The sequence below is a fragment of the Diceros bicornis genome, chromosome 11, assembly GCF_020826845.1.
Source record: "Diceros bicornis minor isolate mBicDic1 chromosome 11, mDicBic1.mat.cur, whole genome shotgun sequence".
Lineage (NCBI taxonomy): Eukaryota > Metazoa > Chordata > Mammalia > Perissodactyla > Rhinocerotidae > Diceros > Diceros bicornis.
This window is the reverse complement of record NC_080750.1, coordinates 3,629,767-3,647,458: the sequence shown is the minus strand read 5'-3', so window position 1 is coordinate 3,647,458 and position 17,692 is coordinate 3,629,767. Positions and strand designations below refer to the sequence as shown.

Below are 17,692 nucleotides of genomic sequence, written 5' to 3'. Positions count from 1 at the left end.
AAGGAAGAAAAGTGGTTTACACAAAGGCAAACACATACATATACACATACCGGATACTGAGGTTGTCTGTCTTCCTTTCCAGCTATGTCTGCTGAAGACCCAGAAAGTAAGACCTACAGGTATGCCTAAACATCACCTCTCATCTTCGAGGAAAAGTCCGGAATCCTAAATATATTTAATGCTTACAGACTGAAAGATACAAAGTAGTAATTTAGAAAGTTTTCTTTTTTCTTCCCCTCATCAAAAATATTCATCCTAAAATAGGGGTTCCAGTATGCCTGATATTTATAAGTATTAAAAGTCTAATAGATGATATAAATTTTACTTCGTCCTTGATAGCTATAAAAGCGATATGTATATAAGTTTACTTAGCAAAGATTTTCATCTTAAACATATGTTAAAACTTTATCTTCTCCAAAATATTTTCTTTTTGAAAGGCATCTTTTAGGGAAAAAAATCTTTCCAGGTCTAAAAAATTCTTAAAATTCACCAAACTTAGTAAGAACTTTAGGAAAAGGGCACTCATTTAATAGAACTGGCCTATTGTGGTTTACAATTACTACTGGCAAGCAACATGGGGGTGAATTGCTCTCCAAAGTATTTTAAAATCCTTAACCATGTCTAAGGTAGGTTCTCCCAATTTGGGGTTCAAGCTGGTAAGTGGATCTACTGCAGCTCGATAAAATGTTTGGGCTCGTGCACACAACTGGGGACAGAAAGCTGCCTTCTTCAGATTTTCTAAATGGAGTAGTCGTAGGAAATGAAAGTGCCAGCAGAAAGCTTAGAATTTAAGTTCGTGAGTTTGTTGCCGACTACCTGCTTGATGTCAGTTTCAGTAACAAAAGAAGAATATTCGTTCTCATGCTACAACTAAAGATTTCTGCTAATTAAATGGGAGTAGAGCCTCATCTATAACAGCACAGTTTCTTGCATTTGCGTACTCTGATTGCTGAATTACCACTGATTCTGTCTCATCTTTTGAAACCTTATTTAACCTTCCTTTAGATATGTGAAGGTCTGTTGTGGCCAGGTGTACCAGACAGATCTGTCCCTGCCCTCACAGAGCTTAAAGGCCAACTGGGGAAAGAACTGTACCACAAGGAGATAAATGTTTGGATAATTAAAAGTTCAAGACACTATAGGAACACATTGCCAAGGTACATCCTGGGAAGGTCAGGGAAGGTTTCCTGGAAGAAAGGGCCTCTCAACTCAGATCTGAAGGATGAAGAGGAGTTGGGCAAGTTGGGGTGGGGTTATTTAAGGCAGAAGGAACAGTATGTGCAAAGACCTTAAGGAACAAAGAAGAATGTAGTTTGTATGTATGGGAACAGAGGGGAAGTCAGCCTGGTTGAAGTGGGAAAAGGTTGGCTCTTGAAAAGCCTGGTAGGGCCTTGTTATGATATTTTGATCTTGCTCCCAGGATAATGGGATCAGGGAGTGACGTACTCAGTTTTCTGTTTTGTAGGATCCCACTTATGATTCCTGACACTTAGAAACCAAGGAGATGAACATTTCTTACCCTCAGCGGAAAACGATCAGATCACCCCTATACCCAAGGATAAATGTATAAGGTTCTTTTTTTGTGTGTGTGAGGAAGATCAGCCCTGAGCTAACACCTGATGCCAATCCTCCTCTTTTTGCCGAGGAAGATTGTCCCTGGGCTAACATCTGTGCCCATCTTCCTCTACTTTATATGGGACGCCGCCACAGCATGGCTTGACAAGTATGTGTCAGTGCGCGCCCGGGATCAGAACCTTCGAACACTGGGCCGAGACAGCGGAGCGCGCTCACTTAACCGCCATGCCACCGGGCTGGCCCTAAGGTTCTTCATTCAACCAACTTTCCGCAGCACTTTCTGCAGTGAGATGTTACCATGTGACCCAGGAAAGCAGACTGGCTAAGAACTCAGCCCAGGAAGGAGAGGACCTGAATTAAGATTCTAGTTCTACCACGTTCTAGCAAATCACTTAACTTTGGGAAAGTCACTTAAACCCTCTATGTCTCAAAGTGGAGTTAATAGTAGCTACCTCACAAGGTTGCTATGACAATTAAATGAGGTACTATATGTAAAACACTTAGAACAATGGCTGTCACAGTGTCAGTCAATCTTAGTTATTATCATCAAAAATATACCAGTCAGGGCCAGCCCCAGTGGCCTAGTGGTTAAGTTCGGTGCGCTCTGCTTTGGCAGCCTGGGTTCAGTTCCTGGGCTTGGACCTACACCACTCATCTGTCAGTGGCCATGCTGTGGCGGCAGCTCACATGCAAAAAGAAGAAGATTGGCAACCGATGTTAGCTCAGGGCAAATCTTCAGCAAAAAAGAAAAAAATATATATATACATATACCAGTCAACTGTGAGCATCAAGAACCAGTGCTCTGGACTACATTTAACGTTTTAAACCATATAAACTCTTCTCTTTAGACACCATCTAATTTCTTTAGGAAAAGCAGCTTAAATAAATCTGTATGTTTAATACTTTTATCAGTTTTCTATTTGAATATTTAAGACTTTTAAATGAGATGCTAACACACAATTATACAAAAATAAAGCTTTATTTCAAAATTTTTGAGGCTCACGTCCTATGTGAACAAAGGTCTGCTGTCCTGACTGAGGTTTCTAGGACTCTTCATTTGCAGATAAGCTTCAGAATCAGGGCACACTTAGAAATCAGACTGCCCAACTGAAACTCTGTGGCTATGAATCCAAAGGAATTTGAGTAAATCCATTTATCTAATAATCAAATTACAGAAAATTAAAGCAAGAAGCTTTTAAGCCTGAATACACACATTGGGAAGATCAAAGAACCTGTGGATTCACCGCTAAACACAAAACCATTCAATACCTGCATTCTTCTTGTTGCCTCTATTTTAGATGTAAGTGCTGAATCACTGTTCAGAAATCTGAGGGATCATACATTTTACTATAGAATACAGACTACAAGTCAAGATATAATGCCAAAAGTCAATTAATTGCATGCTAAAAATATTTGTGTCACTCGCCACTAATACTGCGGACAGATAGAATATTTAAATCTTTGCAAAGCTGATTGAGTCAGGGTCGCCAAGACCACTTGCAGTTTGATGATTCACTAGGACTCAGAATCTAGCATGTAGTCAAACTCATGGCTAAGATGTATTACAGGAAAAGGATACAAAGCAAAGCCAACTAAGGGAAAAGGCACAGGGGACAAAGTCTGGAGGAAACCAGGCTCAAGCTTCCAGAGTCCTCTCCCAGTGGAGTCACACAGGTCACGCTTAATTGCCCACAATGAGCTGTGACTACACCTGTGAAACGCTATCTACAGGGAAGCTCCTTAGTGACTCAGTGTCTGGGGTTTTTATTGAGGCTGGTCACACAGGCACTTTCTGCCAGGCATGTTCCCAAATTCCATACTCCTGCAACGTAAGCAGGTGTTCAACATAAACCATACTGTCTGCACAAATGGTTTGGGCACAGTGAGCCATTATCAGGGAACGGTGGGAACCCTCCCCAAATCTAAGTTCCCAGACGGCAGCCAAGGGCCAACCTTGCCAGCAGGCCTTTCGAAGGACAGCAGTCTCAGGCCTGTGGTGATAACTGATTTTCGTACACTCTCCTATTTCAATTAGCTATAATATAGGACCAAACTACAGGAGAAAGGTCTTACTCTTCTTAGCATGTCACGTAGGTGCCCCATGAGCCTGAGAAGCACTTTCATCCTGTATGTTTTCAGTATTGAAAATGTAGCATTTTGGGGCCAGCCCAGTGGCGGAGTGGTTAAGTTTGCACATTCCGCTTCAGCAGCCCAGGGTTCGCTGGTTCAGATCCCGGGCGCAGACCTGCTCACCACTCAGCAAGCCATGCTGAGGTGGCGTCCCACATAGAGCAACTAGAAGGACCTACAACTAGGATATACAACTATGTACTGGGGCTTTGGGGAGAAAAAAGAAAAAAAGGAAGATTGGCAACAGATGTTAGCTCAGGGCCAATCTTCCTCAAAAAAAATAAATAAATAAATAAAATGTAGCATTTTTAACATGGGCAAACATTGTCTGAATTTATATAACAGAAGATCTAAGATGGCCTTCACTGGTCCTTCTGTACAATAAAAAGAGCTGAATCCTCATCCTGTTTGCTTTTCTGAGCTTTTTTTTCCTTTTAAAAAAATACCACTGAAAATTCTGAAGAAATAGTACTCTTAAATTGAAATCACTTTAAGAAACTATTTAATCTACCAGATTGGCAAAAAATCCAGACCCTGGTAACAGTTACTCTCACAGGTTTCTATCAGGGGTAAGAAGAAGAAAAATGCCTTCTGGGAGGTGATTTGACAATATCTATCAAAATCATACACACACTCTGTGACCTGCAATTCTCCTTTTCACATTTGCACAGTTATAATTGCACACATGCAGAATAACCTGTGTACAAAGTTATTTATTGCAGCATTGTTTAAGGGCAAAGGATTGGCCACAACCCAAATGTCTATCAATAGGTCACTATTTAAATTGTGGTACATCCATACAACGGACTACTCTGTAACTGCCGAGAAAAAGAAGAATGAGGACGTGTTCTTCGTCCCGATGTGCTAAACCCTCCTACACATATTAGGGGAAAAACATACATTGCAGAGAAGTTAGTTTCCATCTTTTACTTTATGAAGGGGGCAGATATGACTTCATATTCACATTTGAATTCATATTCATATTTGTTTGTTCATGCACAGAGAAACTCTGCAAGGATGCATTAGACACTGACCACAGAGGCTGGGAGGGGATGGTAGAGGCAGAATTTAGGCAAAATCTGTGAACCTGAAAAAACTGTATAAAAATGGTATACTTGGAAAGTAATCCTTCTCTCTCTTCTAAGCCCAAGTTACATTAGCCTGGCATTTTTTTGTTTGTTGTCTTAATAAGCTTCTGTATTTTTGCAGTGATTACACTAGAGCATAAGACTGCTTTATCCTATTTTCCAAATCCTCTCCTTGTCATCTGGTGTCTGTCTGCCATCTTGAGGGGCTTGCCCAGGACACCTGTGGGGTCAGGGGCTCTGTGCCTCCCTTCTCCCATCCGTCTGCTGAGGATATTCGGGAGCTTTTTAAAAGCTCCATGAAAGCGGGACTTTGTTTTGCTCACAGCCTCACCTGCAACACTGAAAAGAGGGCCTGGCACACAGAAATCGTTCGGTAAGTATTTGATGAATAAATGAATTCTTCTCTTCACCCAGCTCCAATGACAGACACTACCAGACAAAGGGAGAGATATCACTGGGGTCAAATATTTAGAAATAGTTGTCATTCCTAGTATCACCCCAATATAGGCATTCTAATCCTAGCCACATTCCTAGAATTCTTTTGAATTTTACAGAAGACAAACAAATAAGCGTAAAGAAGGCGGTGCTGAACAATGACTCTCAAATATTCACAAAAATTTATTTTTAATTAACTTGGGGTTACATGGCCCTGGGGTCTATCTCAGGGCTGAAGTGTTTTGAGGCAAACACCACACGAGTAATGATGAAAGGGAACGGTTATCATAAGAGTCACATGAGCCCCAGTCATAAGGTGCCCACAGCTGTAGAGAAGAAAGAGAACACCTTTTGCATTAGAAATGCAATTGCTAGATTTACTTTCAAGAATGAGATTACCCCTGAAATTAAATTCCAGTTAGCACAGACAGTGAATTGAGGTGCACAATGTGAATCGCAGAGGTGAATCTTCCTTCCTCCTCAGAGGGCACGGGCTGGGTATAACCACCACACCCTTTACCCCGGGTTTCAATAACTGTAAAAACAGAAGAACTGTGCTGTACTGATGTCAGTCACATGGCTGAACAGGTGCACGGCTGACTGAAGTTCCCTAAGCCGGGATGAGGCAGTCACTGGGTGCCATCTTCGGGCAGGAATGCAAAGAGGTCAGGGACTTTTGATGTGACCCGTACTTCGCTTGCTGTCATTTAAGACAACGATCCAATGAGTGAGGAAACATCCACTCACCTGGAACAGCTTGAACTCTAAGACTCTCCTGAAGATAAAACAGAAACGTTCGGTGCTCAGGCATTTACAAAATGTCTTCACTGGAAAAGAGGAGGCAGCAGAGCAGCCGCAGGACGGCCGGCAGGCAGCGAACCGTCAGCGGGCACAGAGGACGCCTCAGCTGTACACCAGGAAGCACCACCCTACTGTCTGCAGACGGCGGCACAGCGGACCCCACCTTGGGCCTTGCACAGTCAACACCCCAGTCTCGTGGCAGCTCCTTTCTGCGAAGAGTCAGATGGGGAAGAGGATGATCGCTCTAAAAGAGGGAAAAAGTGAGAAGTTAAATTAAAATGATGCTTTGCAGTTTTGTTCTGTTGGCTTTCTGGGGGTTACTGGTTACTGTCCCCCAGAAAAACACTGGCTCTAACAGGTACCAGCACCTCAGGAGGAGGAAAGCAACTCGGCCATTCACCCTACTGACACCTACTTAACACCTGGCAGGCGCTGTTCAGAGGTGGAGCGGTGCAGGAGGCAGATTCCTTTCCCCCGTGATGCTCATTCTAACATGGGAACAAACACGCAGATAAACAAGGAGACTGACAGACGCCACTCAGAGCAGTCAGTCGGAATCAGGGCAAGGCTGGTGTGGCTGATTTAGAGCAAGAGGTCAGGGAGTCTCTCTGAGGGGATGACTTAAGACTTAATAGTGATGGCAGGGCAGCACTCCATCCAGTCATAGGGAGCAGCTGGTTCAAAGGGCCTGAGGCAGGAATGAGCCAGGTAGGTTTTAAGAATGGAAAGGCAAGTATTGCTGAAGCATTTTGATGGAGGAGTAGAGAAGAGCAGAGCGGGGGAGAGACCAGTTCTCTGAGGGCTTTGCAGGCCAGGCAGAGGGACAGCCTCCACGCAGGGCAAAGTGTCATGGAAACTCACGTTGTTGTGCAGTGTACAATCTGCCACCTTCAGACAAAATGGCAGAAGATTCCCTTTGAAATACATACAGCTGCTGTGGTCTTTCAATGGATTGTCTTAATAGACTTCATTTTTCAGAGTCGTTTTAGATTCACAGTGAAATAAAGCGGAAAGTACAGAGATTGACCATATTTCCCCTGCCCCCACACACGCACAGCTTCCTCCATCATCATCGCCCACAGAGCGGTATATTTGTTACAACTGATGAACCTACACTGACACATCATTGTCTCCCAGTATCATACTTTACATTAGGGTTCACTCTTGTTGTACATTCTATGAGTTTGGACAAATTTATAATGATGTGTACCTACCATTATAGTATCATACAGAGTAGTTTCATTGTCCTAAAAATCCTCTGTGCTCCACATATTCATCCTTCCCTATTTTAATGGATGTTAAGCAGCTGAAATTTGGTTTGTGGGTGGAAGTAAAATATATGCTACTGTCCAGAGGTCTACAGATGATAGAACCACAATATGAGTATCCTAAGAGAATGGCCTGAGATCAACCACCAAACTGCACTTGGTACACACACAACACACACACAACTTAGTAGTTGATGTATGTATCTTTTAACTGCCTAGCAAATTTCATTAAAATCTATGTTTGTTAACAATTACAGGATATATATATACTCATCTACAACCAGAAACTGATTTTCAATTGAGATCCCACTTTCACCAAAAATATTCAACTGTTGGAAGAGACTCAAGAATGAATGTGTCAGTCCTAGGTATACACCCAAGAAAAATGAAAACACTAGTCCACACAAAAATTTGTACAAGAATGATCACAAGAGCATTACTCATCATAGCCCCAAAGTGGAGACAATCCAAATGTCCATCAGCTGATGAACGGATAAATGACATGTGGTGTATCCATATCATATAATATTGTCTGGCAATACAAAGGAATGAAGTAGTGATACAGGTTACAACATGGATGAACCCTGAAAACATTATGCTGAATGCAAGAAGCCAGTTATGAAACAGCACACATTGTATGGTTCCATTTATATGAAATGTGTAGAATAGGCAAATCCAGAGATAGAAAGTAGATTAATGGGTGCCAGGGGCTGGGGGAGAGGCGAAAGGGCAGTGAGTGTTAATGGTATGGGGTTTCTTTTGGGGGGTGTTATAAATGTTCTACAACTAGATAGTGGTGATAGTTGCACAACTCGGTGAATATACTAAAACCACTGAATTGTACTCGTTAAAAGGGTGAATTTTATGGGATGTGAATTCTATCTCAATAAAGCTGTTATGAAAATAAAAGACCGAAAGTGCACCTGAAATGCTGTATAGAGATGAAATAAACTTCCATTGGTCAAAAATGCTATGCTCTAGTAAGGCCCATAGTAAGAGGTAAGCAACTCAGTTTTACATTCCACAGGCTCTACAATACTCTCGGTGGGATGTTTTTTTGTTTACCCCTCTGGAAAGACCACCACACCCTCGGAGGATGTTTTTCTCATTTCACTTGGAAGATTACTTCAGCTCTGACCTTCTGTCTTGACCTCACCCACATCCCCACTAACCTGACCCTGCTTCCAGCCCCTCTCGCCTTTCCCCTGGGTTACAGTAATCTTGCACAATTTTCCAGAGAGAGAGAGTGTGTGTATCTCCATGTTTGTATGTCCTGGGAAGAGGGGGAATGGGGAACCATGTTTTGTACCCCAGGGGAAAAAAAGCTTTTCTTGACACTTAGCTGTGATATGCTCACCGTAGGTGTGTGCACAAGAGACCATGAGCAATAGCACAGACCAGGCAGACCACCGTGTGATGTCATGTGACAGTTTTCACTGTGTCCTTCAATAAATTCCAAAGCACAAGTCTCTATAGAGTCTCTGGTAGGAAGCCAAGGCAACGTCATACAAACAAGCAGCTCTGATGGTCTGCGTCCTTTCAGGGACACAACTGGACTTCCATGTCCTCAGCCACGCTTCCGATAAGAGCTGAGGAGGAGACAGCACCAGACTTGGGGAACAAATTCTCTAACATTAGGAGATGGCCAAAATACAGCCACATAAAAACACTAAGGAACCCGATGCATCGAAAAGCGACTTCCCCCAGAAGCATCTGTTTTTAAGTCTAATGGACTTGAGAGTCATTGTCTGGCAAAAGAACAGCCATAATCATCTCAGGGGATTAAACAACTTAGAAGAATATTCCTCGTTGTCACAGTCATCTCAGGCTCTACCTAATAGTTAAACGTGGAGCTTTTCCAAATCACAAAAGCTATTGTGGCTAAGGCACATTTTACTCTAAGTTGGAAAGTAGATGAATTTTTATTTTTAAAGACTAGTTATTAGAGAGCCAATTAGCTAGAAAAGGAGCCCTGTTCCTTAGATATTCCCGTACCGGACATGTATGACATGACACAGGTGAACTTCCACGGCTATTCCACGAGTCTTGTGAATAAGCTGATGCCCCAGTGATTCGCCCATCTTCTTCATTCCATCAGGCAAAGTCTTTCGTTCTTGAGGCTAATTATTTAAGAATTTTTCTTCAGATGAAATAGTGTTCATCTTAAAGTTGTAAATCAACTATAGCAATGCATTTTCATTCTAATACTTGTGGGGTATTGCTAAAGCCACCAAAAGAAAGCAGAAATAGATTAATTCCCTTGCAGTTCACAGGCACTAAATGTAGCATGCTGCAAGGAAGGAGGGATGGCGTGTGTAATCCTTGGACAAACACCACTTCTTAGAGAAGCCTTTCTTGACTCTTCCAGACTGCACCAGGACCCCCTCACCTGCTGCACATTACTCGATACTTCTCCTCCATCATAAGAGTTTGCTAATTGTACTTATGTAATCAATTATTGGTACCGATTTACTCGTCTCTTTTCTGTCAGACTGTAAACTCCGTGTGGGAAAGGACCTCATCTGTCAGGTTTTCTGCTGTCTCCCTGGCACACAGTTGACAGTTACCAGTTCACTGACTACATCCCTCTTTATAGGATAGCCAGCTGTGTTCCTCAAGAGGCCCATGTAAGCTCCTCGTAAGTAAGATAAGGAGGCCACTGAAGTTTCCCTCAAAGGGGGGAAAAAAGGAAAGCACTTTAATATTATAAAACCCCCACATTTGATACCTTGGAGATTTTCAGAAGCGGGGTCCTTGGATGTACATATGCAGATATGAACGAGAGAGGGAGGGAGGGAGACAAGTGGGGAGGGATGACCCACTAATTCAGATGGGTGCTTTAAGAGTAAAATCATATTACAAGAACTCAAATAGCGTTTTCTAATTATAGGCTCAAATTTAAAATATCCTGAAAGGTCATTCTGTACGTCTCTCTGCTTAATACAGACTGCATGCAAAACATCCCAGAAATAGGAGTCTATTTTTGTTTTTTTTTTTTTAAGCCTGGAGACGAAGATTAAAAAGCCCTGTGTCTCACAACCTCTGCTTTCTACAGTTTTTCTGTTAGGTCTTCCATAAGAAACAATTGCCAATCTAGTTCTTTCCTTCACAACACAATGTTGTTATTGTTATATCTGAACTCCTAAACTCCTTAGAGTAAAAGTCATAAGAGATTACAAGAAGGTCACATAGTATCATAACAGTGAAACTTAATTATTTAATTTTAAGAAATCCTTCAGACCTTCTGTGTCAGAAGAAAATAATCCCTTTATACTTTAACACTGAAAGGAGAAAGCGTTTAACCTTACTGGTGAGCAAAGAAACTCAAATCAGAAAAGGAGATACTATGTTTTCACATATGAAATTGACTACAAAAACAAAACCAAAATCATTAAGCTGCTTTCTAGGACTACTGTAAAATATATTTCTTATATTTTACAAGCACTCTAAGAATGTGAACAAAGATTTAGCTCTGAGCCTATGACACTGTTAATAACAGTGAAAACCTGGAAATAATCAAGCGTCCGACAATAGAGGATTGCTTAAATAAACTGTGGGGGATGTATACAATGAAATACTGAAATACTTCTTTACAATGTTTAGTGGGGAGTGACAGGAGGCTCATGATATAGTCATGAGTACAAAACAATGACATGTGTACGACTCTATCTATCCTATTTTTTAAAAGTTGCATGTGTAAACATAAGTGCTGGAAAGATAATGCAAAATGTTAACAGGTGATAGACTTATAGATGACTTAAATTTTCCTTCGGTTTATCCAGGTTTAAAATTTTCTAAAATAAACATGAGTTGTTACTATAATCAAAAAGTTAAAGAAAAAAGATGAGGCTAAAACTCCCAACACAAACTTCCAAATATCAGCTACCATATTAACAGTCTCTAAACAAATGTTTATTATGATAAGCACACAGTCTGTTTAATATCATCATGTACCAAGACTAAAAACAGTAAACCTCATTTTTCATTTTGGTCACTGTGTGTGGGGTAAGAAAATAAAAATATTCTTTCCTGAAAACTTAAAAAGTTTTCTTTTTAGCAAGATGCCATTTGTGGTGATGTACCACCAAGTAGCAAAGGGGTCAGCCTCTCTGTTTAAACATGGCATAATCACACAGTTCATCAAATTAAAGGGACATGTACATATTTACTATGATTATTACTCTTGCTCAAATAAAATCCTGTCTTTGAAAATAAAATGAAACGACATGAATAAATATGAATTAGGATAGAAACAAATTTGGGAGGGAGGTATTATTAGAAAGAGGCTGCCAGAGAGAGTTCACCTCTGGTGGGGGAGACAGCATGTCTGTTGGGAGGCAGCGACCCCTCAGCATGCACACAATAAGTATTATCATCAACACCGAAAGGATCCTGCAGTATGTACACCTGCACAGGTGAACAGAATGAGCAGACCTCAGCTCATACTCTATACTCTAGCTGAGTAATTCAGCTCATACTCATACTCTAGCTGAGTAATTCAGCTAGAGCTACACGTGTGGCCAACTCCCCGGCTCTTGCTCAGGAAGGCTCCTTCAGACTCCCAGCCATTCAAGTCTCTTGGTTCTATAATCCATTTCCTCCAGTTTTTATTCCCCTCTCTTCTAATCTTTTGTTGTCCTTGCTCCTAAGATTTCTAAGAGGTTGTTTACTCTAGTCTCCCCACTAGTTATCAGCAGTTTGCTTCCCTTGTGAGAAACCTGTTCTAAAAAATTAATAATTTGTATTTACTTTAATTCTCTTATAAAGAGTTTACCTTGTGTGTCATTACCCATCTCAAACATCCTCATCCAACAGCTTTCCAACATTCCTTCCAAACAATCTCAAAGCAAATTACATATTGGCATATTTACATAATCCTCTATTTCACAAAGCAACCTCTTTCAAGGTTTTCTTTTAAGTCTTGGAGGAAGGATGATGTTCAGAGAACAAAATGAGAGTTGAGAAAGTAAACTCTCAGGACCCCAAAGAATTATTGGTGCTCAAATTAAAGAAACAAAGTACCAGGAATAACTGGAAAAGAGGAAGAATAAAGAAGGAAGTGCAATGAGAGACATGCTAGTAGAAGATTTTGCAACTGAACCTTCAGCAAGATAAATAAAAATGAAGCAAAGCACCCAGGGGCCTGGGATGATGAAGCCATTTTGGGGGTAGGAGCCAGAGGTGAGTATCAAGATATAAACCAGAGGTCCTGATGGGGGAATTAGAGACACTACCCAAGCTCTAATGGGCTGTCACAAAATGGGATGGTGATACCGACCAAGTAAATAAGTCAGCCATATGCTTTTACCCTCAGCTTCTAAGTCATGCAGGGTCAGAGCTATACCTCAGGGGCAGGAAGGAAATGTTTAAGTAGTAACCATTGTGAATGTCATTATTAATGACCACACTACTCTCTCCCTTGCTTTCAGAATATAATCTATGGGCTTTGGACACTGTGGACACCACCTTGACCTCAGAATGTGGTACTTTCAAGAGAAGGATGAAGTTTAGCACATGGAAAGAGAACCCTTGAGGTTCTCCTCAAACCACCCTCAAGTGTCTTAAGCTTGCTGTAGAGAAAAGTAAAGAATTCTTACTCATCCTTGCAGAGAGGTTTACAGATAATTCTAGTTTTCTATCACATTTCTAAATAAAAATGTGTAAAGGAAATGCAAGCATGTGTACTCTCTTCAGTGAGGATACACACATTCATCTCTCTTCGGCTTTTATGGTTGTTGGTTAAACTGTAATAATGTATTGGTTTGTGAGCAACTCTCTAATTGAGAGCAGTGGGAAATATGATGAAAACAAGAAGCAAAGGGGCTTCCTGGGGGAAAGAGCATCGGCAGAATATTTTATTACAATCAGGAGACCTGGTTTAATCTGGATTCTGACATTGCTAATTGTGATCTTTAAAAAGTCACTTTAACAGATATAGCAGGCAGAAAATCAGAAAGGACACAGTTGAAGACAACAACACAATCAATCAACTGGATCTAATAATTGACATCTATAGACAACTTCATCCCATAACAGCAGAATACACACTCTTCTCAAGATCACATGCACATTCGCCAAGATAGACCACATTCTGGGCCATAAAACACATCTTAATAAATTTAAAAGACTAGAAATGAGACAGTGTTTCCCGTCAGACCACAATGGAATTAAACTAGAAATCAATAACAGAAAGATAGCTGGAAAATCCCAAAATACTTGGAGATTAAACAACAAATGTCTAATTAACACATGGGTCAACGAAGAAATAAAGAGAAATTTAAAAATGTTTTGAAATAAATCAAAATGACAACACCACTTATCAAAATTTGTGGATGCAGCAAAAGCAGTGCTTAGAGGAAAATTTATAGCAGTGAATGCATAAATTAGAAAAGAAGATCTCAAATCAATAATCTAAGCTTATACCTTAGAAAACTAGAAAAGATGAGTAAATTATATCCAAAGTAAGTAGAAGAAAAGACATAACATATTATTATATAATAATATTTGAGAATCAATTAATGAAATCCATCACATCAACAGGCTAAAGAAGAAAAATCACATAATCGTATCAATAGATGCAGAAAAAGCATTTGACAAAGCCAGCACCCACTCAGGATAAAAACTCTCAGAAAACTAGGAATAGAGGGGAACTTCCTCAACTTGATAAAGAATATCTACAAAAAAACCTACAGCTAACATCATACTTAATGTTCTCAGCTTGAAGCTTTACCACTAAGATCAGGAAGAAGGCAAAGATGTTCCCTCTCACCTCTGCTTTTTAATATCAAACTAGAAATCCTAGCTAATGCAATAAAATAAGAAAAGGAAATAAAAGGTATACAGATTAGGAAGAAAGAAAGAAATCTGTCTTTGTTTGCAGACAACATCTACATAGAAAATCCAAAGTAATCGCCAAAAAAATTCCTGGAACTAATAAACAATTATAGCAAGGTTGCAGGATACAAGGTTAATATACAAAAGTCAATCACTTTCCTACATACCAGCAATGAACAAGTGGAATTTGAAATTTAAAACACAATACTATTTACATTAACTCCCCCTCCCAAAATGAAATACTTAGGTATAATCTAACAAAATATGTGTAAGATCTATGAGGAAAACTACAAAACTCTGATAACAAAGAGATCAAAGAAGAACTAAATAAATGGAGAGATAGTCCATGTTATTGGATAGAAGGCCTCAATACTGTCAAGATGTCAGTTCTTCCCAACTTGAACTACAGATTCAATGCAATCCCAATAAAAGCCCCAGCAAGGTATTTTGTGGATACTGACAAATTGATTCTGAAGTTTATATGGAGAGGCAAAAGACCCAGAATAGCCAACTTAGTTTTGAAGGAGAAGAACAAAGTTGGAAGACTGACACTACCTGACTTCAAGACTTGCTACAAAGCTAGAGAAATCAAGACTGTGTAGTATCAGTGAAAGAACAGACAAACAAGTCAATGGAACAGAATAGAGAGCCTGGAAATAGACCCACATCAATACAGTTAACTTATCTTTGACAAAGAAGCAACAACAATGCCTTGGAGCAAATATAGTCTTTTCAACAAACAGTACTGGAATGAGTGGTCATCCATATGCAAAAAAATGAATCTTGGGGCCCACCCGGTGGCACAAGCAGTCAAGTGCGCGCGCTCCGCTGCGGTGTCCCGGGGTTCGCCGGTTCGGAACCCCGGGCGCGCACCGATGCACCGCTTGGCAAGCCATGCTGTGGGGCGTCCCATATAAAGTGGAAGAAGGTGGGCACAGATGTTAGCCCAGGGCCAGTATTCCTCAGCAAAAAAGAGGAGGATTGGCAGATGTTAGCTCAGGGCCGATCTTCCTCACACACACACAAAAAAAGAGACAGCAAAAACATGAATCTAGACACAGACTTTACATCTTTCACGGAAATTAACTCAACATGGATCATAGGCCGAAATGTAAATATAAAATGCAAAACTATAAAACTTCTAGAAGGTAACATAGAAGAAAACTAATTGATCTTGGATATGAAGATGACTTTTTAGATATAACACCAAAAGCATGATCCATGAAAGTGATAATTAATAAGCTGGACTCAACTAAAATTAAAAATTTGTGCTCTGGGCCGGCCCTGTGGCTTGCAGTTAAGTGCGCGCGCTTCGCTGCTGGCGGCCCGGGTTTGGATCCTGGGCGCGCACCGACGCACCGCTTCTCCGGCCATGCTGAGGATGGGTCCCACATGCAGCAACTAGAAGGATGTGCAGCTATGACATACAACTATCTACTGGGGCTTTGGGGGAAAAAATAAATAAATAAAATTAAAAAAAATTTGTGCTCTGTGAAAGGAAATGTCAAAAGAATGAGAAGACAAGCCACAGATGGGAGAAAATATTTGCAAAAAAACAAATCTGATAAAGGACTATTATGCAAAATATACAAAGAACTCTTAAAACTCAACAATAAGAATACAAACAACCCAATTAATAAATGGGTCAAAGACCTGAACAGACCTCACCAAAGAAGATACACAATATACAGATGCAAATAAGCATATGAAAAGATACTTCACATCACAAATCACAGGGAAATGCAAATTAAAACAATAATGAGATATCACTACATCTATTAGAATGGCCAAAATCGGGAACAATGGCAAACCAAATGCCGGTGAGGATGCAGAACAACAGGAACTCTCATTCATTGCTGGTGGGAATGCGAAATAGCACAGCCACTTTGGAAGACAGTCTGGTGGTTTCTTACAAAACTAAACATACTTCTACCATATGGTCAAATAATTGCACTCCTTGGTGTTTAACCAAAAGAGTTAGAAAATTATGTCCACACAAAAGCGTTCACACAAACGCTTATAGCAAGTTTACTTATAATTGCCAAAAATTGCGGGCAACCAAGATGTCTTTCAATAAGTGAATGGATCAACAAACTGTGATACATCATACAATGAAATATTATTCAGTGATAAAAATATATGAGCTAGGGCTGGCCCAGTGGCATAGGGGCCATAAGTTTGCGTGCTCCACTTCAGCGGCCCCGGGTTTGCAGGCTCAGATCCCAGGCGTGGACCTACGCACCGCTTACCAAGCCATGCTGTGGTGGCGTCCCACATATAAAGTAGAGGAAGATGGGAACAGATGTTAGCACAGGGCTGATCTTCCTCAGCAAAAAGAGGAGGATTGGCAGCAGATGTTAGCTCAGGGCTAATCTTCCTCACCAAAAAAAAAAAAAAAAGTGAACCCTAATGTAAATTGTGGGCTTTAGTTAATAAAAATGTATCGATATTGGCTTATCAATTGGAACAACCATACCATACTAATGCAAGGTGTTAATCATAGCAGAAAATGGGGAGGAGCTTATGGGAACTCTGTACCTTCAGCTCAACTTTTCTGTAAACCTAAAACTACTCCAAAAAATAAAGCCTATTAATTTACAAAGAAGTACTTCTCATAATTACCTGTTAACTCACTCATATTTAAGATAGCAATAATTTTTTCAAAAATAAAAACAAGATATTCCAACTATTGTGATTTAAGCTGTAAAGCAATACTCGAACACTAGTGGCAAAACAGCCCCCAGTTATGTCCTTTAAGGACAATGACAGTTTGCTCAAACCCAACGACTGATCTAAATTTGCCTTATAATTCAAAAGTACTTAAGCCTTTCTAAATGTAGGGAGCATTCTAAACACCCCTTAATGTTGAAGAAACATTTGTGGTGAGAGCAGCACTCTGCTTTGTGGTATACCACGTTTAGATCTGGAACTCCATCACTGCCCCCACTGGTTTTCATATTCATCCCAACAGACATGAAGGCGATGCTTTGTACACCAAATGGCAGGGCACATCCATCCCTGCTGAAATTAAAGAATTTACTCAGCATGCAGCATAAGCACACGTAGGGAGGGGCTTAGCAGGAATCTGCAACGTGCTGTTTGCAAAACTGTACCCTGATGGAACCGCACCTAACGGACGACTTGCTTTGCTTCCAAAATGCCATCTTGAGGACATCCCTTAAGAACATTCTCATAACCAAAGAGTCACTGTAATGGAGCCCTAAGTGGAGAGGTCCCAAGCCGCTTCCTCAAGGAACTTTGCTACCAAGAGCTTTGCTATCAGCTGAGAAGACGAACACGAAGTGTATCTGCCAATAAGCGAGAAATCTGACCAGAGAAATAATGGCCAGGCCCCAAAAGATATTTTTCTGCCATTTGTGAAATTCCACGTGAGTTTTACAGTGTGATTTTAAATTAAAACCTCTCAATTTCAAACAGCCTTTCTAGGGCTTCTGTGAATTACAAGTGTTCAGAATTGCACACAGAGCCTAGTGGGTCACCCTGAATACCTTTCACAAAGCAGCATGATGATTTTACTCTTCAGTCCTAACCGAAAAGGGG

At 40.6% G+C, this 17,692-nt stretch overlaps 1 protein-coding gene across 6 annotated transcripts in view; it reads right to left on the bottom strand.

The window, feature by feature from the left end:
• Positions 1-17,692, bottom strand: part of SGMS2 (sphingomyelin synthase 2) — a 72,421-nt gene that overhangs the window by 37,524 nt on the left and 17,205 nt on the right. For 2 of the 6 annotated variants that reach the window (XR_009221523.1, XM_058549873.1), the window contains exon 2: positions 5,976-6,273. The gene's annotated coding sequence lies outside the window, so the exon portion shown is untranslated. Of the gene's footprint in view, positions 1-2,133; positions 2,260-5,124; positions 5,337-5,975; positions 6,274-6,444; positions 7,529-9,292; positions 9,482-17,692 lie in introns of those variants that run through there. The other 4 variants (XM_058549874.1, XM_058549875.1, XM_058549876.1 and 1 more) reach the window with 4 other exon arrangements.